Raw genomic sequence first — 23,733 nt, forward strand, 5'->3', positions numbered from 1 at the left:
CTTCATTGTAAGAAACCGAAACATCTTCCTTTTAATAATAATAATTTGGTTACAACACTTAAGGGGAGGTTTACTATCTTTGGTCCGAAAAAGGCATGTTCTTTGAGAATTGTTTTCTCGGGAAGTGCTATAGATATCAATGTCAAATTTGGTCAAAATGTGTATTGACATTTCCTCTACAAACTGGAATTTTTTCGACCGGAAATATCGAAGAGCAAAGGCGTCGGAACGTAACAAAATTTCGATGTAGACCTAGACGCGCGGTATGCCACAGGTCAGCCGGCTCTTCTGAAATTAAACTTGAGTTGCCGTTATCGAAGTATGTAAGATTCTTTAGGAGTTGTTATTTTGACCATAGGAAACAAAATAGTGGCCAATTGAAAAAAATTGGGTTTTTTCATCGATATTTCGACTTCGTCGGCCTAGTAAAAATATTTATAGATGATGGATGGGAATAAAAGTGATACAACTCCTAGACAATTTAGTTAGCTTCGTCGGAAACAAAGAATAATGCCAATCGGTTCATTAGATTTGAAGTTCCCATACCGCTTGTAAAAAAAGTCATTTCGATAAAAACGCGTTTGAAGATTTGAATACATCTAAATGCAATATTATGCAACGTACGTTCAATCTGATATTCCGGGTCCATAAACTAGTCCTTCCACCTCCTCATAGAGGGCGTTCTGCTCGATCTGGGCCATCCTGCGCTGCTCCAGAGCCGCTCGTACGGCCGGTGACAAGCGATTTTCGGCCGCTTGAATTCGGTGGTCGTTCGGATGCTTGGCGATCTGCGTCGAATAGAGTCCCAGGGTGACGTCCATCGTTGTCAAGGTCTTCAGAATTTCTGAATACACTTCGTTGAAGCTGCTCACTGCCAGTAAAGTCGCAATCTCCACAGTCTTCGCACCAGAATGCAAATGCTTGGGGGCTAACTTCCAAACACACGCGTTGAAACTTTCATTAGAATTTTGTGTTTGATGTGTCGGCAGCTGGGCCAACACCTTGTAAATAGAGGTGGCTTAAAGGGCACGCGAGACTAACGCAGACGGGCGTGAAGTACTGGAACAGGATACGTAATTAATGCTATGAAGAAAAGAACGGAGCTTCTCATATACTTATCTTTAATGTCTTCTTGTACATCTCTATGGTGAACACAAGTGAGACTCTAATTACAATCACTGTAAGGCTAATGGCGCCTTGCTAGTTCGTAGCCATGAACTTAGCTGAAGGCTATTCTGTCTCTCGGCTAACGAGAGAGAAAGGCTTCGTACGTCTAGTCGCTAGCTCTGTCGTCCGTACAACTGGGGCTGAGTTCGAGTCAGTCTCTCGAGACCTGCCTTGTGGTGGCGCTGGGTTTGCGATCACACAGTGGCGACACGCGGGTCCGACATGTACTACAGGACCGCGGCCGATTTAAGCTACCACCTAGGACGTGTGGTGTCTGGCTGTGACACCACAGTGTTAATTTTAATTTTAATAATGACAGTCTCAGTTGCACCGTTTACCTATAATTTACCTAGGTTTCAGTCGGGATAACCCAACCTTCTTCAGAATAATAGTATTTATCTTTTGTCCATAGTGAGACCTAGGTAAATTCTAGGTAAACGGTGCAACTGAGGCTGTTCATTATTGAAATTGATATTTATAGAGTTGCTGACAGGGGCGCGAAATGTTGAAGATATTTAAATTAGAATTTTTTGTGTTTCATCCCAAGCACCGGAACAATAACTTGTCCTCCGAAAGAAAAAAAACTTGTGCGTGAAAAAAGGCCGATTTCAGGCACGTGCATTTTTTTGTTCAGCCGCGAATAACAAACATTTCGGTTCCGTATTCGGAAAAACGTTTCAGGCGTGAATTCTAAACACTTTGATGCATCCAAAAATGTAATTTCAAAAAAATCGATTTTTTGAACCAAAAGATAGTAAACCTCCACTTAAAAACTTCGTGAGGCACAATTACAAATAAAAATACGTTGTCTCACATGTTATTTTGGTTGTAGGGCATCAACACCCAAAGGAAGTTTCGTCAGGTGGAGAAACAAAACACGAAATCTAATGCCAAGCGTGACGGCGCTGTTCAAATAACTCAGACGGCGTATCACTGCCAATAATGCCAAACGATCAGTATTTTCATTCCCGGGTCTGAGGACTGTGGGGGAGGAGCGCGGGCCTGACAGCTGTTTCATCGGGTTAAGATGAGCAGAACTTTGTGACATCACTGTCATGATTTTCTGGCCTTATGACACTGACAGTTATCCTGCTGGAAGATGCCATTGCCATCGGAAAAACATCAAGCTGGAAGCGCTGCAGGTAGTCAGCAATAATGTTCACATTGTACACAGCTGTCATCGTGCATTCGGTATGTACCACAGGCCTCAAGTGAATTCCCTCTTTAGCAAAATACGAATCGCACATCCTTCCGTCCGTGGTGCATTGGATATCCCAAGCAGCCGTTCACTTGAATAACAGCATAGCCGGACACGGACACTGATCTGGTGTATCGAGGAACTTGATTCATACGACCGGGTGACACGTTACGATTGATTCACAAAGATCCGTTGTCCACTGCAATCGTAAATGACGATGCCGTTGGGTCAACGTGAGAACAAGAATTCTACGAAGCCCCATGGTCAACAACGTGCGCTGAGCTGTGCGTTTCTAAACACTTGTACGTGCACCAGAATCGTACTCTTATCAGACCTGCCACAGGTAGCTGCTGTACTGCTTCATATAAGGGGCAAGCCTACAACCTCCAAGTTCAGTGACGAGATACACACGTTAACTCCTAGCAGCACGTGAATTAGCGATAAGCTACTTTCTCAAAGTAGTGTATGTTAGTAGATTTCACCGTCTGCTAACCGTATCGCCGCTTCGCCGCCAGAATGGCTTCTCATTCTTCTCTGCTCCATTTATACAGTTTCCCTACAGAGTGACATGTCCGCTCCGCAGCCGGGTGGTCTTCAATATAACGATGAGTGCAGGTCCCAATGTTGTGGCTCACCAGTGAATGTCCACAGGATGTGAAACGAAAGCGTGTGCTTTTTCTGGTTTTGCTTATCCTCCACTATTGCGATGTAATTCAACATGCTGTAAACATTATCTACACCTTTCGGATTTATGGGCAACGGCCTTGCCGCAGTGGATACACCGGTTACCGTGAAACCACCGAAGTTAAGCGCTGTCGGGCATGGCCGGCACTTGGATGGGTGACCATCCAGCCGCCATGCTCTCTTGCCATTTTTCGGGGTGCACTCAGCCTCGTGATGCCAATTGAGAAGCTACTCGGCCGAATAGTAGCGGCTCCGGTCAAAGAAAACAATCATGACGAGCGGGAGAGCGGTGTGCTGACTACACGCCCCTCCTATCCTCATCCTCCACTGAGGATGACACGGCGGACGGATGGTCCCGATGGGCCACTTGTGGCCTGAAGACGAAGTGCTTTCAGATTTATAATATTGACTAACGTAGAATTTGGACTGTGGACAAGACAATTTAAAATGTGGTTAGAAAACTTTTATTGACATTGTTTTGAAAAGTCGACAATAAATGGAATACAAAATTATGGAGAATAGCGAAACAGTGTTGTCCCATTAGAATTCGTTACCAGAGGGAAAAATGATGGAGAAAAATGATCAACATGGTGGAGACTATGTACATTAAGGACTTAGATTCTATGATTCAAAGGAATATTAGTTAGCCATGCAGGCACTATACATGCTCTACTGAATAAGCTAAGGAACCTGACCGTGAGTACTGACGCGTTAACGGAAATCTCGACTGAACAAGCACAGGTCAAGATCGGAGTTGCTAAGCCAGAGTACCACTAATTAAAGCTTCTGTAAACAGTAGCACGATTAATGTCTGTAAGCTGTCGCTTTTCCAAGAGAGCTGAGCAGTCAATGAATGCATGTCTCTACCATGCATGCACACGCAATACCAAACTGAGCAACACGGAATATTCTCTGTTCACGTAAGCACAGATGCTAACAAATTATTTTTTGGTCTAACCTCGTCGCTTGTCTCACGCTTACATGTTCTCTTACCACCTCAGCTTTCAGACTACAGCAGCTCCTCATGGCACGAACTTTTGAAGTAATCCTGTAGTCTCCTTGATGTGTCCAAAACATTTCTGATTTGTACAACACCCAATATCTATTGGTACTTTCAGGATCAAAACTGCTCGCTATTTGATCGAATTGAATGCCTGCCCACAACTTACTGTGCTCTGAAACATCAAAGTAACTCTCTACAACCCACACACATTTGGTCTCGATCACCCTCTGCGAACCCCTTGGGTATCGGACTACGGGTCAGCAAAAAATATTAGATCTCGCCCGCAGTTTGTCGCTCTCCTCTCTGACCAATCTACTGTCGAGCTCCTTTCAGTGGCGCACTTGACTGGTGCAGAGCCCAAGAAAAACGCGCAGGAATGCTGTTTTTGGTCCCTTGTGAAAAGAGAAAGCTATCAGATTTTTATCGACAATTCTCGCGAGAGATCTGAAGAGCCAGTGAAACGTTTCACCTAAAACTTTGGCAGGAAAGGTCGTCTCTCCTCCTGCGTACGTCTCAAGAGTCAAGAGGCCTCAAACGAATGTGTCGGTGTTCGTTCTGCCTGTCTTAAAGTAAAACACAGGTTACGTAGATACCTCCGCTGGGCATCCATATTAGCTGCATTACACGAAAAAACCAATACGTTACCTAGTCCAATTAACAAGTTTTACATTCAGTGAAAGAGGATGAAAATCATCTTACATTTTTCACAAACTTATCATAATTAAGAATTGTTTCGGTGGTATAGAAGTAGCGTGTTCGACTAGTACGAAAACTTCCTAGATCCCGAGTTGGACCACAGCAGCAGCTTAAATGCTGAATAAGAATAACCAGCAATGACTGCCGAAGAGTTCCCGTCTGAGTCCCTGGTAGATCGTGCAGAAACTGTGACCAGACTGGTTACTGACACTGCTCTCTAATCAATAAGATAAGCAATTCTCTGTCATAGCCATTACGTAAAACGCCCGAACTGGTTTACTAGGCTCCGTTCTGGCATATTCCTCGTCTTCTGACTAACCTATCCTCATCATTATTGTGGCGCCTTTCGTGTGCTCGTAGTACACTTCAGGACACATAACACGAAGAATGTCTGTTACTGCCCGAAATTGGATTCTACTATGCTTCCAGATAGTCCTAGTCACCCCGCGCTAGTGAAAATGTGAACTTTTGAATTCAAATAAACGCAGAGCGATCCGATTATGTCTAAACCCACTCAATGATTTCAAATAATGGTGAGCAGCCCAATGCCTTGCGTCTCAAGCTGATGTAGCAGGAAATTAAAAGTTACCTACAGTAAATTGTTCAACGGTACACTCCATTCAGTGTGTAAAGAACACAGAAGACATTATAGGATACGCTGTTGGTTCAACAGAGAGCATAGAATTCAGAGTTTGCTTTACGCCATTACGTCTGTGTGTGCTGTAGTTATATATTAATAAAAATATGACATCGTCGGTCTCGTCCTTTTCACCAAATTGTTTTTCCCATGTAGCTATCTCAATAAATATTCATTAAATTGCTATTTTTCAATAAACTAAGTGGGGTCTGTGAAATCTTTAATCGGGATATTAGCCGTGTTAAATATTCATGACTAAATCTCTCCTGGGTGGTATTGGAAATTAGACACTACTACCAATTTGCATCCAAGCTGCGCAAGTGGCATGTGCATATCCGTTCCGCGAAGTGATGAATTTTTAATCGGAGAACCAGACTACTACACATGCGAAATAGTTTCTGACGTGGGATTACGTATTCATTTTGTTCCTGAACAAGGTCAAAAAAGTCATTCACACATGTTCACCATTTTGTAACATTGCGATCCCGAAGATGGATTCCAAGATCCGATCACTGATTTCTCTTATTTTATTACGATGAAAATTTCTCCCCAAGTAGGTGGACGTCTACAAAAAATTTCCACATACGGAGGAGAATGATGGTGATTGAAATTTCATGAAAAGATCTCATCGCGATAAAAAACACTTTTGTTTTAATGACTGCCAGCTCAACTCGCCTCTCATATCCGTGACACCATTCCCCTATTTTGGGATAATACAAAATGAACTGCCCTTCTTTGATCTTTTTCGATGTTCTCTGTCAATCCCACTTGGTAAGGATCCCACACCGCGCAGCAGTACTTCAGAAGACGGACAAGTGTAGTGTAAGAGCAGGCAGTCTCTTTAGTAGATCTGTTGCATCTTCTAAGTGCTCTGCCTATAAATCGAAGTCTTTGGTTCACCTTCCCCACAACATTAGCTATTTGATCGTTTCAGTTGAATTTCTTCGTACTTGCAATCCGCTACTATTTAAGTGAACTGGCAGATTTTAGATTTGTGTGATTTATCGCGTAAGCGAAATTGACGGATTCCTTTTAGCACTCATGTCGATGACCTCACACTCTTCATCCGCCACTTTTCTTACCGTATTGATATCTTATCTAAATTTTCGTCCTTCAGAGAAATATCATCCACATAATTCCGATGACTGTGAGACCTGACAAGTTCAAGTGAAGATGAATTACATAACCTTCTGAACAAAATGAACAGTCTAATGAGTACAGAATGTAGATTGAGAGGAAATCGGAGAAAGACGAAAGAAATGGGAAGTAACAGAAATGTGAACAGCGAGAAGGTTAACATCAGGATTGATGGCCAGGAAATATATGAAATTAAGGAGTTCTGCTACCTAGGCTCCAAAATAGCCAATGACGGACCGTGCCAAATCAGCCTAACAGCTCATGAGTTACTTAGAAGAATAATATACGGAAGAATCGAAAAGAAAATTGCGGATGTGTCACCTGACTATCAGTTTGGCTTTTGGAAAGGTAAAGGCACCAGAGAGGCGATTCTGACGTTGCGATTGATAATGAAAGCAAGACTAAAGAAAAATAACACACGTTCATAGGAGGATATACAATATGTACAAGAGCCAAGAGGGAATAATGAGAGTGGACGACAGAGAACGAAGAGTTCGGAATAAAAAGGGTGTGAGACGGAGATTTAGTCTTTCGACCGTACTGTTCAGTCTGTACATAGAAGAAACAATAATGGAAATTAAATAAAGTTTGAAGAGTGAGATTAAAATTCAGAGCGAAAGTATATCAGTGACACGATTCGTTGATGACATTGTTATCCTGAGTGAAAGTGAAGAAGAATTATATAATCCGCTAAACGGAATGAACAGTCTAATGAGTACAGAATGTGGATTGAGAGGAAATCGGAGAAAGACAAAAGAAATGGGAAGTAACAGAAATGTGAAAACGAGAACGTCATCGTGAGGATTGATGGTCACGAAATATATGAAATTAATGAGTTCTCGTACCTAGGCATCAAAATAGCCAATGACGGACCGTGGAAGGGGGACATCAAAAGCTAACTACCAATGGCAAAAAGGGCATTCCTAGCGAAGAGAAGTCTACTAGTATCAGACATATGCCTTGATTTGAGGAAGAAATTTCTGTGAAAGTACATTTGGAGCACAATATTGTATGGTAGTGAAACATAGACAGTGGAAAAACCGGAAGCTGTATTTTTTCCTCGCTCAGAACGCGAACACTAGTACGCTGCCATGCCCGTGGGCTGTACAGTGGTTTTTGGGGTATATACGGGCACACTGACGGCAAAAACGGCAACTAAGTAATTAATGCAGAGTAATGAAATTTCGGAAACACATTTGTCTAGGTAACATACACTGATCAGCCAGAACAATAAGACTACCGACCTAATTTCGATATTAACCAGTCGAGGCGATAGCAGCGTCACCTGGCGGGAATGACTGCTAATCAAACACACGCACGTTGCATGTAGTATCATTGAGGGTGCTGTCCGAGTGTAGAATGGAGACGGCGCGCGATCTATCTGAGTTTGATGGAGGACTGATTGTGATGGCGCGGAGGGTCGGCACTACCATTACGGAAAGTGTACGACTTGTCCGATGTTTGAGGAGTGCTGTGGTGAGTATCTTCAACAGGTGGCGAAGGTGAGACCCCGCCCAAACGTAGTTGGGTTGAGTGGCCACCTCTCAGAGGACGTCATAAGCTGGGCAGACTGGCAAATAAGGACAGGCGGCGAACACTGACGGAACTAACACCAGACTTCAATACTGGGTAGAGTAGAAGTGTGTGTTAACATACAGTGCATCGAACACTTCCAACGATGGGCCTGCGCAGACGACGGCCCATGCATGTGCCAACTTAACACCACGACATCGGCAACTACGACTGAAACGCGCACGTTACCATCGGCACTTGACGTTGGCGCAGTGGAGGAGCGTTGAATGGTCAGATCAATCTCGATACCTTCTTCATCATACTGATGTGAGGGCGCGATTACGTCGCCTTCCAGAGGAAAATTCCTGGGGAACATTCACGTGGGCACCCATGGGCCCAGTAGAGTTCGTGCAAGGCACCATGGCGGGCAAGGAGTATCGTGACTATCGTGTTTTCCGATGGTAGTGGCATTTTTCAACGAGATAATGCCCCATGTCACAAGGGCAGGAGCGCGACGGAGTGTAACTAATGGCACCCCATACCACCACGCCGGGTGATACGCCAGTATGACGAAGACCAATACACGCTCCCCATGTGCGTTCACCGCGATGTCGCCAAACACGGATGCGACCATCATGATGCTGTAAACACAACCTGGATTCATCCGAAAAAATGATGTTTTGGCACTCGTGCACTCATGTTCGTCTTTGAGTACACAATCGCAGGCGCTCCTGTCTGTGATGCAGCGCGAAGGGTACCCCGCAGCCATGGTCTCCGAGCTGATAGTCCATGCTGTTGCAAACGTCGTCGAACTGAGATGGTTGTTGGAAGATGGTTGTTGTCTTGCAAACGTCCCCATCTGTTGACGCAAGGATCGAGACGTGGCTGCACGATCCGTTACAGCCATGCGGAAAAGATGCCTGTCATCTCGACTGCTCGTGATACGAGGCCGTTGGGATCCAGCACGGCGTTCCGTATTACCCTCCTGAGCCCACCGATTCCATATTCTGCTAACGGTCATTGGATCTCGACCAACGCGAGCAGCAATGTCGCGATACGATAAACCGCAATCGCGATAGGCTACAATCCGACCTTTATCAAAGTCAGAAACGTGATGGTACGCATTTCTCCTCCTCACACGAGGCATCACAACAACGTTTCACCATGCAACGCTGGTCAACTGCTGTTTGTGTATGAGAAATATTTTGGAAACTTTCCTCATGTCAGCACGTTGTATGTGTCGCCACTTGTGTGAATTCTCTGAAAAGCCAATCATTTGCATATCACAGCATCTTCTTCCTTCCGGTTAAATTTCGGTTCTGTAGCACGTCATCTTCGAGGTGTAACAATTTTAATGGCCAGTAGTGTAATTTACATAGTACAGGCGCGATGGGAAAGGTGAAATTTAGTTGACACTGGCGTTAGGAATTGTAGGTATTGGCATCTGTAGAAACAGAGCAGAATTCATGATGAGCGAATCACGAGCACTAAAGCCAGTAAACCAGTTGCCAATGCCAAATTTGGTCGATTCTAGTTTGCAAGGGCTAGCATTTTAGATATCTAGGCTCAGTGACACCGTATGGCGGAGTTTAGGATGCAGTTCTTACCTACCGGATAACAACATCTTGAAATAAATAGCACACGCTCCTTGCTGTCTTTGTGTGACGGAAATGTGCCTATTACAACCGAAGACAAAGTAAAGAAACAAATACTCCCTACATAACGTACTTCTTTTCAAGGCCTGTGACCGATTAGATAACACAACAAACGCAATAAACCACCGATCACTGCTTCCATTGCTTTCATTTCAGTTTTACACACGCTTACGCTAATAATATAAACTACCAACAAGACCGTTTGGTGTTACAACTCTCGGCGGGCGAAAGGACGATACTAACCTTGATCTCATTTCATTTCAGTCTCATTCTCCCTCTCATGGAAATCATGTAATGTGTATGTAGACAGTGTGGCATACGGAGATTTGGATCACATGTCAAAGGAATTTGCTATCAGTGAATAATTTCGCAACATGAATGTATTTCTGATTTTTATCACGATTTCTTTTTGGGCTTTAAGTTAAAATAATTAAAAACATGCTGCTGTGGATAGAACGAAGAAAAACATCTTTCAGGGCCGTAAATCAACGCCAGTGTGCCATCACCAGTGGAAGACGACACATAACCTTCTTGTCACCGAATGAGGTAGCACGCTGGACTCGCATTCGGGAGGACGAAGGTTCAATCCCGCGTCCGGCCATCCTGATTAAGGTTTCCCGTGATTTCCCTAAATTGCTTCAGGCAGATGCTGGGATGGTTCCTTTGAAAGGGCACGGCCGACTTCCTTCCCCATCCTTCCGTAATCCGATTAGACCGATGACCTCGCTGTCTGGTCTCTTCCACCAAATCAACCAACCGTCTTGCTATATAGCTATCTGCCAAATGGGTAATATTTGTACACGTCACAAATAACGTATACGATGTAAAAACTTCTTAATCCCTCTCACAATGATAAAAGGTATGGTAGTGCTTAAAATAAGCTACAGAAAACGGCCATTATACCACCAGTGTTTAAAGACTGTAAGGTGCGGGCTACGTGTCCGAAAGAGCAGACACCACATATGTGTGATTACGGAGAGAACGCTTAATGATCTCTTCAGCAGTGCGAATGCACACAAGACTAGAACTTAAGGGAATCGGTGAAATGCGACGAGTAATGAGGATAACGGACAAGACCGCTACACAATAGTGTGCGGTGTTTTCTGTTCCACTTGCAAAGAGAATATCAATATGCCATCTTGCGAGCATTAATCTCTCTAATATTATCTCCATGATTCTTAAGCAAAATGTTCGTTGGCGGCAGTAGAATCGTTCTGCAGTCAATCTCAAATGCTGCTTCTCTAAATTTTCTCAGTACTGCTTCTCCAAACGAACGTCGCCTTCTCTCCAGTGATTCCCATTTGAGTTTCCGAAACATCTCCGTAATATCTGAGTGTTGTTCGAACCTGTCGGTAACAAAGCTAGTACACCGCCACTGAAATGCTTCGATGTCTTCCTTTAATCCGACATGACGGGGATCCTAAACACTCGAACAGTGCTCAATAGTGGATCGCAATAGTGTCCTATATACGGCCTCATTTACATACAAACCACCCTTTCCTAAAATTCTCCCAATAAACGTAAGTCGACCATTCGCCTTCCCTACTGCAGCCCTTATATGCTAATTCCATTTCATACTGCTTTGTAACGTTATGCCTAGACAATTAATAGACGTCAGACAGTACACTACTGATGCAGCGTTTGAATATTGAAGGTTTCTTTCTTCATAGACATTTGCATTAACATATAGTTTTTCTGCATTTAAAACTAGCTGCAACTCATCAGGAATTCTGTCTCAGTCATCTTGTATCCTCCTACAGTCACTCAACGACGACACCTTCCCACACTCCAGAGCATCTTCAGCAAACAGAAACATACACAGAATGCTTTCCGCCACATCGTGTACACTGTGTGATCAAAAGTATCCGGATACCCCCAAAACATACGTTTTTCATATTAGGTACATTATACTGCTAGGTACTCCATATCAGCGACCTCAGTAGTCATTAGACATCGTGAGAGAACAGAACGGGGCGCTCCGCGGATCTCAAGGACTTCGAATGTGGTCAGGTGATTGGGTGTCACTTGTGTCGTACGTCTGTACGCGAGATTTCCACACTCGTAAACATCCCTAGGTCCACTGTTTCCGATGTGATAGTGAAGTGGAAACCTGAAGGGACACGTACACCACAAAAGCGTACAGGTCGACCTCGCCTGTTGACTGACCGCCGGCAGTTGAAGAGAGTCGTAACGTGCAATAGGCAGACATCCATCCACACCATCACACAGGAATTCCAAAGCGCATCAGGATCCACTAGGGTAGTTAGGCGGGAGGTGAGAAAACTTGGGTTTCATGGTCGAGCGGCTGCTTATAAGCCACACATCTAGTCGGTAAATGCCAAACGACGCCTCGCTTCCTGTAAGGAGCGTAAACATTGGACGACTGAACAGTGGAAAAACGTTGTGTGGAGTGGCGAATTACGGTACACAATGTGGCGATCTGATGGCAGGGTGTGGGTATGATGAATACCCAGTGGACGTCATCTGCCAGGTTGTGTAGCGCCAACAGTAAAATTCTACATCTACATCTACATCTACATTTATACTCCGCAAGCCACCCAACGGTGTGTGGCGGAGGGCACTTTACGTGCCACTGTCATTACCTCCCTTTCCTGTTCCAGTCGCGTATCGTTCGCGGGAAGAACGACTGTCTGAAACCCTCCGTGCGCGCTCTAATCTCTCTAATTTTACATTCGTGATCTCCTCGGGAGGTATAAGTAGGGGGAAGCAATATATTCGATACCTCATCCAGAAACGCACCCTCTCGAAACCCGGCGAGCAAGCTACACCGCGATGCAGAGCGCCTCTCTTGCAGAGTCTGCCACTTGAGTTTATTAAACATCTCCGTAACGCTATCACGGTTACCAAATAACCCTGTGACGAAACGCGCCGCTCTTCTTTGGATCTTCTCTATCTCCTCCGTCAACCCGATCTGGTACGGATCCCACACTGATGAGCAATACTCAAGTATAGGTCGAACGAGTGTTTTGTAAGCCACCTCCTTTGTTGATGGACTACATTTTCTAACGACTCTCCCAATGAATCTCAACCTGGTACCCGCCTTACCAACAATTAATTTTATATGATCATTCCACTTCAAATCGTTCCGCACGCATACTCCCAGATATTTTACAGAAGTAACTGCTACCAGTGTTTGTTCCGCTATCATATAATCATACAATAAAGGATCCTTCTTTCTATGTATTCGCAATACATTACATTTGTCTATGTTAAGGGACAGTTGCCACTCCCTGCACCAAGTGCCTATCCGCTGCAGATCTTCCTGCATTACGCTACAATTTTCTAATACTGCAACTTCTCTGTATACTACAGCATCATCCGCGAAAAGCCGCATGGAACTTCCGACACTATCTACTAGGTCATTTATATATATTGTGAAAAACAATGGTACCATAACACTCCCCTGTGGCACGCCAGAGGTTACTTTAACGTCTGTAGACGTCTCTCCATTGATAACAACATGCTGTGTTCTCTTTGCTAAAAACTCTTCAATCCAGCCACACAGCTGGTCTGATATTCCGTAGGCTCTTACTTTGTTTATCAGGCGACAGTGCGGAACTGTATCGAACGCCTTCCGGAAGTCAAGAAAAATAGCATCTACCTGGGAGCCTGTATCTAATATTTTCTGGGTCTCATGAACAAATAACGCGAGTTGGGTCTCACACGATCGCTGTTTCCGGAATCCATGTTGATTCCTACATAGTAGATTCTGGGTTTCCAAAAACGACATGATTCGGTCGGAGGCGGTGGTGTCACGCTGTGGTCGTGTTTTTCATGGAGGGGGCTTGCACCTCTTGTTGTTTTGCGTGGCACTATTACAGCACAGGCCTACATTGGTGTTTTAAGGACCTTCTTGCTTACCACTGTTGAAGAGCAATTCCGGGATGGCGATAGCATCTTTCAACACGATGTAGCACCTGTTGATAATGCACGGCCTGTGGCGGAGTGGTTACACGACAATGACTGGCATCCCTGTAATGGATTGGCCTGCACGGAGTCCTGACCCGAATCCTATAGAACACCTTTGTGATGTTTTGGAGCGCCATGTCAGGCCTCAGTGACCGACATCGATACTTCTCCTTAGTGCAGCACTCCGTGAAAAATGTGCGGCCATTCCCGAAGAAACGTTCCAGCACCTGATTGAACGTGTGCCTGCGAGAGTGGAAGTTATCTTCAAGGCTAAGAGTGGGCCAACACCATATTGAATACCAGCATTAACCGATGGAGGGTGCCATGAATTTGTAAGTTATTTTCACCCAGGTGTCCGGATACTTTTGATCACATAGTGTATATGTATATAAAATAAGAGCTGTCCTATCAACTTCCCTGGGACACTCCTGACGATATCCTTGTCTCCGATGAACACTCACCGTCGAGGACAACATACTGGGTTCTACTATTTAAGAAGGATTCGAACCACTCACAAACCTGGGAACCTATTCTGTAAGCTTGTACCTTCGTTAATAGTCGGTAGTGTGGCAGCGTGGGGAATGCATTACGGAAGTCTAAGAATACAGAATCTGTCTGTTGACCTTTGTCCATCTAATGAAAAGAATCCGGACACTTCTGTGTGTCGCGGAATCGACCTCTAAATGTCACGAGAAGCTAACCCGGAAGTATTGTGTTGTCAGAGAGGAACAGCAACAGCGGGATGGGTCTGTGAGAAGAGCTTAGTGCCTGGAACGTATTCATTGGCTGACACCCTAGTAACAAAACCAGCAGGGCCATTTCATACTTCTAAAGCTACCGAAGTCGACTGATGGTGTTATGACAGTGAAGTGCAAACGCGAAGAAACGACCACAGCCACACGAACGCCAGGTAGAACTCATGAAACAAAGTGCAGTTTGGGGTGTGGTTGTAAGAAGTCACATGAAATCGGTGAAGGAATCAAATGTGCTACCAGCAGCCCAGCTTACTCAGTGACTATGCGTTTGGAGTTAAAACTAATGGGATACAAGGTTCGAGCAGTTCCTCATTAGCTACTCATTTCTGAGGCGGCATAAGGAGGGACGCCACTGGTCAGTGGACGACAGGAAACGACCGACTTGGAGTACTGAATGACTCTCTACCCTGCGGCAGTCCGATGGCAAGCTGTGGGTTTGGTAAATGCCTGGAGAACTTTACCTGCCGTCATGTGTAGTGCCAACGGTGAAGTGGCCGGAAGATGGTGTCGCGGTGAGGGGGAGTGTTTCGTCGTAGGGGTGCGGTTCCCTTACTGTCGTAAGAAAACGATAAATGCGGAGGGATATGAACAGATTTTACAGCATAGTCTACTGCGGAGACGATGATTGTATTAGCGTGACATAGTACTCCTCCCCCAAAAGCAACATCTGTGTAGCAATAGTTGTGAGAATAACATTCCGGAAATGGGCCTACCTGCCGAGTGGGACCTGAGCCAAATTGGACAACCTTAGGATGAGTTGGAACGTCTACTTCGCTCTAGACGCCAGCGTCTTACATCACTACCATCCCTGGTTTCTGTTCTTCAGAAAGAATGGGCTGCCATTCGTCCCTACACATTTAGACATCTCACTGAAATTATTTCCAGCAGTGTTCAAGTCATCATAAAGGTGAATAGTGGACACACCTCATATTAATGTTAACTAGCAGGTGATCGTATACTTTCGATGATATAATGGAGTAAAGAAATTTATGGCATAGCTTCACTGAAAGAAGGTTCAAAAATGGCTCTGAGCACTATGGGACTTAACAGCTGTGGTCATCAGTCCCCTAGAACTTAGAATTACTTAAACCTATCTAACCTAAGGACACCACATACATCCATTCCCGAGGCAGGATTCGAACCTGTGACCGTAGCAGTCCCGCGGTTCCGGACTGCGCGCCTAGAACCGCGAGACCACCGCGGCCGGCTGAAAGAAAGGGTCGGTTGATAAGAAACGTTCTCAAAGGTCAAGGGAAACCCAATTAACCATTGGAGGGATGTGTGTGGGATAAAAACTGTAGAGAGAGACCAGGAGATGAATACAGTAAGCAGGTTAGAAAGGATGTAAAACTTCCTGGCAGATTAAATCTGTGTGCCGGACCGAGACTCGAACTCGGGACCTTTGCCTTTCGCGGCCAAGTGCTCATGTGGTAGAGCACTTGCCCGCGAAAGGCAAAGGTCCCGAGTTCGGTTCTCGGTCCGGCACACAGTTTTAATCTGTCAGGAAGTTTCATATCAGCGCACACTCCGCTGCAGAGTGTAAATCTCATTCTGGAAACATCCCCCAGGCTGTGGCTAAGCCATGTCTCCGCAATGTCCTTTCTTCCAGGAGTGTTAATTGAGCAAGGTTCGCAGGAGAGCTTCTGTGAAGTTTGGAAGGTGGGAGACGAGGTACTGGCGGAAGTAAAGCAGTGAGGACGGGGTGTGAGTCGTGCTTAGGTAGCTCAGATGGTAGAGCACTTGCCCGCGAAAGACAAAGGTCCCGAGTTCGAGTCTCAATGCGGCACACAGTATTAATCTGCCAGGAAGTTTCATATCAACACACACTCCGCTGCAGAGTGAAAATCTCATTCTAGAAATGATGTAGTTTGCAGTAGTTATTGTGAGGTGAAGAGGCATGCGCATCAAACGCACGTGATCATTCCACACAAAAATTTGGCCCATTCGATGAACAGAACATGTTGTTGTTGTTGTTGTTGTTCCGATCTTCAGTCCGAAGACTGGTTTTATGCAACGCTCCATGCTGCTCTATCCTGCGTATGTCTCTTCATCTCAGAATAACTGCTGCAAACTACATCCTTTCGAATCTGCTTACTGTTTTCATCTCTTGGTCTCACTGTATAGTTGTTACCCAAGACACTTCCCTCCAATACTTAATTGGGTGTCCCTTGAGGTGTCAGAACGTGTCTATCAACTGACCCTTTTTTTAATGAAGTTGTGCCACAAATTTCTTTACTCCGCCATTCTACTCACTGCCTCTTCACGTGTTACGTGATCTACCCATTTAATCTCCAGCATTCTTCTGTACCACCACTTTTCAAATGTCTTGTTTTCTCTTCTTGTATGAACTGTTTATTGTCCACGTTTCACTTCCATACAATGCACTCCAGACAAAATAGCTTCGAAAAAGACTTCCTAACACTTAGATCTGTATTCGATGTTAACAAACTTATCTTCTTCTCTTATTTTCTTGCCACTGACAGTTTCATTTTATATCCACAGTCGTAGGGCCAGTAATGCTTCGCCTGTTCCCATATTTCTCCTGAATCGAAACTGATGTTTCCCAGCTCATTTTTTGCCACTTTTGGCATTTTTGGTAAAGAATACATGTTAGTATTTTGCAACCATAGCTTATTAAATTAATAGTTGGGTAATATTCACACCTGAGAGCACCTGCGTTCTTGGGAACTGGATTTATTACATTCTTCTTGAAGTCTGATGGCACTTCACCTATCTCATACTTTTGTATACAAAGTGAAGTACTTTTGTCATGGAACATATGGCACCCCGACAAGAACAGTGACACAACTCAAAAATGCAGTATTTGAGAAAAATCGCCTTAAGGAATTCTGTAAAACTTATACTGAAATATACGCTTCCTTTAAATTTCAACTATGTATTTTCGGCAATAAAATCCATTACATCTATCTACATCTACATCATACTCCGCAAGCCACTTAACGCTGTGTAGCGGAGGGTACTTTCTGTATCACTATCTGATCCCTCCAACACTTCAACTCGCGAATAGTGCGTGGGAAGAATGATTGTCGGTAAGCCTCTGTATTGGCCCTAATTTCTCGAATTTTCTCCTCATGGTCAATACGCGAGATGTATGTGGGGGGAAATCATATGTTTTCTGACTACTCCTGAAAACTGCTGTCCCGAAATTTCAATAGTAAATCTCTCCGTGATGCTCAACGTCTCTCTTGTAACGACTGCCAGTGGAGTTTATTTAGCATCACCGTAACATTCTCTCTCTAGCTAAACGATCCCGTGACGAACGTGCCGCTCTTCGTTGGATCTCCTCTGTCTTCTCTATCAGTCCTACCTTATTGATATCCCAAATAGATGAACAGAAATCAAGAATCGGGCGAACAAGCGCCTTATAAGCCACTTCCTTCGTGGATGAGTTCCATTTCCTTAAGATTCTTCCGATAAATCTGAGTTTTGTGTCTGTTTTTCCCACAAGCTGTTTTATACGGTCATTCCACTTAAGGTCGCTCTGGATAGTTACGCATACATATTTTACCGCAGCTGTTTGTCATCCACAGTGTAGCTGTACAGTAGTGCATTTCTCTTCTTATATATATACGTTCAGGGTCAACTGCCAGAGTCTGCACCACTCATCAATTCTCTGCAGGTCATTCTGTAAATTCTTACTATCTTCTATCTATCTTATATTCTACGTAAGAGTTATATAGACATGCAGCTCTGTTCTCGTCGAATGTGAAGTGTTATCAGGTAATTATTAATTAGTTCTCTGAGTTGTGTAGCTTTTTTAGCTTTTCCAAAAACTTTTTTGTTTTGTTATTATCCATCATGTAATATTTTTGCAACTTTTTTCCCACAAATATTATATGTTTCTTTTACTTGCTGTGGTATAATATGACATTCGAAACTCCATCAGGTAAAATTAGTATTTAAGTGAGAATCAAAAATATAAAGCAAGTTGAAATGATTTTATTACAAAAAAATGCAAAATTATAATTTATGGAAATTAATACAATGTTATAAGGAACACCAACTAGGTACAATTTTAGGAACACAGTTTACACAACCCAGAATCAGAAACGGGCTTATATAAGTAGGAATATCTTTCACAGAGAAAAGGAATTCAATATGAGCTTTCACTAGAGCAGAAATTTCCGTTGTTTCCTTGTACGCTGGAATGCACGAAATTTCGTAATATTTACCACAGCTGTAATCGTCGAAACTGCGTCTGATCGTTCAGACATGCATGCGTATGTGAGGGACATTGTAATATAAGATACTAACCCTTTATAAACAGAGACATCGTAATAATCAACGATATTAAACATTACAGGCAACTTACCTCGTTCATGAAATGTCCACAACTCAAAATATGCCATTCTTCTTGTTGGACACACGTACACCTGCCAGTAACAACAATGAGGTGACTGTTCTTGTCGTGGGGAATAACCAACAAATCTGACACAACTGCCCTGAAGTAAGGCTGAGAAAACCGATCGGCTAAAATCAATACCGGTATGTCAAATCTGAGTAACAGGTATTTTGGGTGCCTGTTTAGAGATTTTTTATTATTTGCGAACTATGAATGAGCCGTAGCAGCAGTGGTGAAGTTTTTTAAATTTTAAATAAACAATTTTAAAAAAAGCACTAATATATTTGTTAAATTTGCTTTGGTTCGAAATATTGCTTTGTTATAGAAAATGGGGAAAAAACTAGTGCTATTTTAGTAACGATGCGGACAGAAAAGAGCAAAAAACACATGGTATAAAAAATTGGTACAGCTTCGCTGAGACACGAGTGTCCCTGTTCCCGCGTGTTGTGGCTTGTGTGTGCGTACATGCAGTGTGCAAAACTTGTCCTCACCTGGTCTGTATGATAGTTTCTTGCTGTCGTTGCCAGACATCCGTTGCATTGCAGAATGGCACCAACCCTCGGCTGGAAATGTTCTTACGAAATGACGTAGAAATCAAGTATAGCTCTCCATTCACTTAAAAGGTTAAAGATTTGTCTGCCACTTCTATAAAATAATAAATGAGGAACAAAATTATGGTAACAACAATAAATTTAAAACCTAAAAGTTCATTCCTAGTGCACAACATCAGTGGAAGGTAGCTGATATGCTGCCTGTGTGTACGTAATATGCCTCTATCTGCTTGTAGCCCTGGAAAACGGACAAATTAATACGAAAAACAGAGTTCTTCAGATTCCGTTCTCACCGTTTAGCACTGACTGTTCGTAATGCATCCCCGACAGCAACATGGTTTTTGAACAGTTTTTCAAAACATTAGAATCAGTGGGAGAATACTGGTGATTTTTCATGGTGTTTAACCAATTATCACTTTTACAGAACAGCAGCGAACAATGGACGAACTAATTTGTCTTTATTTGCTTATTTAGTATTTTTATTCTACGTATCTTGAAACTAAGGGAGTCAATATTCTTCAATCTTTTTTCGATTTCTAAGTTTACTGCAGGAAATAGGCAACGGCCTTGCCGCAGTGGATACACCGGTTCCCGTGAGATCACCGAAGTTAAGCGCTGTCGGAGGTGGTCAGCACTAGGATGGGTGACCATCCAGGCCGCCATGCGCTGTTGCCATTTTTCGGGGTGCACTCAGCCTCGTGATGCCAATTGATGAGCTACTCGACCGAATAGTAGCGGCTTCGGTCAAGAATGCCATCACGACGACCGGGAGAGCGGTGTGCTGACTACACGCCCCTCCTATCCGCATCCTCCAGTGAGGACGACGCGGCGGTCGGATGGTCCCGGTAGGCCACTCGTGGCCTGAAGACAGAGTGTTTTACTGCAAGAAATAACAGGAATAAAAAACGGAAAATCTGTTATTTCAGAAAGCGGTTATCTTGAGCCGTTTTAATACTCCGATTGAACTGCCAAAAGGAAAAAAGAAAGAAGAAAAACGATACAACCGAAAACCAGTTGTTTCAGTGATAATCGTCTTCCCGCCCCTGAAGTGAACATGTTGCGAGATGTGACTTTTTTGTGCACGTTGGGGCACTTAATACGTATTTTTCAATGACATATATTAAAAATCACCTTTTTTTTCATGCATCACTTTTCTTGCCGGGGTGCGATATAATGAAAAAAGACACATGTAAATAAGCAGTCAGCTTCTTCTTAATACTGTAGCAGCAGCAGCTCGATTAATTGACTTGAGATGGTCTGCGCGGCATTACGTCTGGGCTGACATCGGCAGCGGCTGACAGGTCGACGGCGTGCCCACAGCTGGGTGGGAACACGCTGCCGCCGATGACAGGTCGTTACGGAAGAACAAGTGCCCGCTGCCGCCATCTCCCCCCCGCATCTGCTGCCGGTGCTGCCATCTGTCGCCATTTGTCAGCAGCGGCGTCGCACTCGACAGCCCTACAGCGGCCTGTTTGTCTCGGCGACACTGCAGACGGCCTCTGCCCGCCACCCGCACCCACTCGCGCCTCGAGACTGATGCAAGAAATTGTATTCCAGCTGTGTGCTCACTTCGGAGCATCTGTACAAGTACAGGCATCTGTTTCTCTGTTGGGCACATTTTTCACAAACTTATCCTTAGAGCCGCATTTTTCGCAAACTTATTCTGTGGTGTGCGTACTGTAAGACCTTCGGTGCACGCACCATCAGATTATTTGACTTGTCACTCTAACGAAGTAGGCGAGTGTCAGCAATATGTCTCGTGGTCTTATCGTGGCGTGTTTATCTTCTACCGTTAGGTCAGGCGATAGAAACGCTACTTGCACGCTTAGAGTAGCAGATTGAAGGTGACCACCATTACACAAAACTTGATTAATTTTCACACACATTTATTAAAATAATAACAAGCATAAAAATTACTTAACTTGGTTCTAGATGCTATTTACAATCGACAATCTGAAGTTCCTTTGGGTATTGGTACGTTAATCTTATTCTCACATATATCTCTGATACTTGACAAAAGTGTCTATAAATTTATCTTCATGGCCATGTACAGGAATATGGTAATCTTATTAGGCAATGACTGAAACTTGACTACAGACTGGCGCAGACAAATGCAGACTGACTAATCGGAGGTCTGTACACTCGTTATAATACCTTGCGCGTTCATTTATCACTGCGCGAGTGTGATCCGTGAGGAGAAAAGGTTCTAGGTTAGCAGCAATCTCATTGGCTGCCTTACATCGGCGGAAGCAGAATTTGGTCCGTCTCTATGGCAGCGCCATCTCGTAGTGCGGAGACAGACGAGCGCTGCACCTGCGCTGTTCTGCTTAGTTGGGGAATGTGTACACGGAACTATGTACACAACATATTCCTTAATGGACAACATGTTACGAATACTTTACTTCAGTGGAAGCGAATATACACTGCCCAACAACTGTGAAGCACCCAGAAGATATTTTCGGTTGTCAATGTAATTTCTTACAGGAACACACCATCGGAAATGTAAAAAGATTAGCCTTGAAATTCTCTGTGACAGTTCAGATGGCAATCAGAGTCGATGAGTGTTATTCGTGTTTTGTTATCAGGCCTCGTACGGCGTATATGGGGGGTCAAGGATATGGAGATGCCACTTACTCGCGTGAAACAACTTTGTCAGCTCCTGGCAGAATTTCAATGGGACCTCTCCGAGGGTTTCCATTTGGCCATCTGGTCGAGTCGTCCAGTATCTATATCTGTGAGGTATTCAGATGTGAGAATGGCCTGATGTTGGACTGTATGGTAACATGAGGGTAAGCATCTGCGTCAAGGTTCGACTCGAACATTACAAGGGAGAATCGCTTGAATGTCATCGTAACCCCTTCACATTTGCGCCACTTGTCCACAAACAATGATTGACGCACACTGAAGCGCTAAAGAAACTGGTACAGGCATGCATATTCAAATACAGAGATATGTAAACAGGCAGAATACGGTGCTGCGGTCAGCAACACCTACATAATACAACAAGTGTCTGGCGAAGTTGGTAGATCGGTTATTGCTGCTACAATGACAGGTTATCAAGATTTAAGTGTCGTTGCATGTGGTGTTATAGTCAGCGCACGAGCGATGTGACACAGCATGTCCGAGGTAGCGATGGAGTGGGGATTTTCCTATATGACCAATTAACGAGTGTACCGTCAATATCAGGAATCCGGTAAAACATCAAATTTCCGACATCGCTGTGGACGGAGCAACGATGACTGAAGAGAATTGTTCAAAGTGCCAGAAGTGCAACCCTTCCGCTAATTACTGCAGACTTCAATGCTGGCCCATCAACAAATGACAGAGTGCCAACCATTCAACGAAATATTACCGATATGGGCTTTCGGAGCAGAAGGCACGACACAAAGCCTTACGCCTCGGCTGAGCCCGTCAACACCGACATTGGATGTTGATGACTTGAAACACGTTGCCTGGTCTGACGACTCTCGCATCAAATTGTATCGAGCGGATGAACGTATACGGGTATGGAGACAACTTCATGAATCCAAGGACCCTGCATGGTCAGCAGGGTACTGTTCAAGGTGGTGGAGGTGGAGTGATATGGGACTCCTGGTACTCTATAAATACGACTCTGACAGGTGACACCTTCGTAAGCATCTTGTCTCATCACCTGCATCCATTCGTGTCCATTGTGCATTCCGACGGACTTTGGCAATCCCAACAGGGCAATTCGACACTACACACTTCTAGAATTGCTACAGAATGGCTCCACGAAAAGTCTTCTGAATTTAAATATTTCCGCTGGGATCCAAACTCCTCAGACGTGAACATTATTTAGCATGGCTGGGATGACTTGCAAAGTGCTGTTCAGACGAGATCTCCATCCCCTCCGACTGCAGGAATCATGGTGGCAATCCTCTCCACAACTACTTCAGACGTTGGTGGAGTCTATGCCACATCATGTTGCGACATTTGTGCCTGCTTGCGGGGGCCCTACACGATACTAGGCAGGTGTACCAGTTTCTTTGGCTCTTCACTGTAAATAGCACGTATCTCTATGAATTGTCTGTATGACTCTGAAGTACTCCTGTGGTCAGCGAGATCTCAAAATCTGTCTCCGATAGGTGTGTGGGACCAGCTCGAACGTCATCTCTGTCCAACTGCCACTATACAGTTGCCTCGCGAGGCTTCGTGACACTCTTCCCTGCTGAATTAGTGCATGCATACAGGCCTGTGGCGGGTAAAATGTCATACTGACAGGTGGGCTCGTAAAGTCAGCTTCTTCGAAAATCTGACTTGAAAGAAGATCATACATCCTCGCCACCTGTAAACAATGATTAGGAACACGTTGTATAACAATGTTGTTAGTAATAATCCTATAATTTTTAATTTCGTGCTTAATAAAACTGTACAGCTACGTCCAAATTCTGCAGATCACTGTGAAGTGCCGGAACTGGGCTTGG

The 23,733-nt window shown here is 44.2% G+C and overlaps 1 protein-coding gene and 1 pseudogene across 1 annotated transcript in view; both read left to right on the top strand.

The window, feature by feature from the left end:
• LOC126245997 (somatostatin receptor type 2-like) overlaps positions 1-23,733 on the top strand; it is a 1,701,965-nt gene that overhangs the window by 357,273 nt on the left and 1,320,959 nt on the right. The window lies entirely within an intron of this gene.
• On the top strand, positions 19,846-19,963 carry LOC126211852 (5S ribosomal RNA; annotated as a pseudogene).

Source organism: Schistocerca nitens, chromosome 1, assembly GCF_023898315.1.
Source record: "Schistocerca nitens isolate TAMUIC-IGC-003100 chromosome 1, iqSchNite1.1, whole genome shotgun sequence".
Classification (NCBI taxonomy): domain Eukaryota; kingdom Metazoa; phylum Arthropoda; class Insecta; order Orthoptera; family Acrididae; genus Schistocerca; species Schistocerca nitens.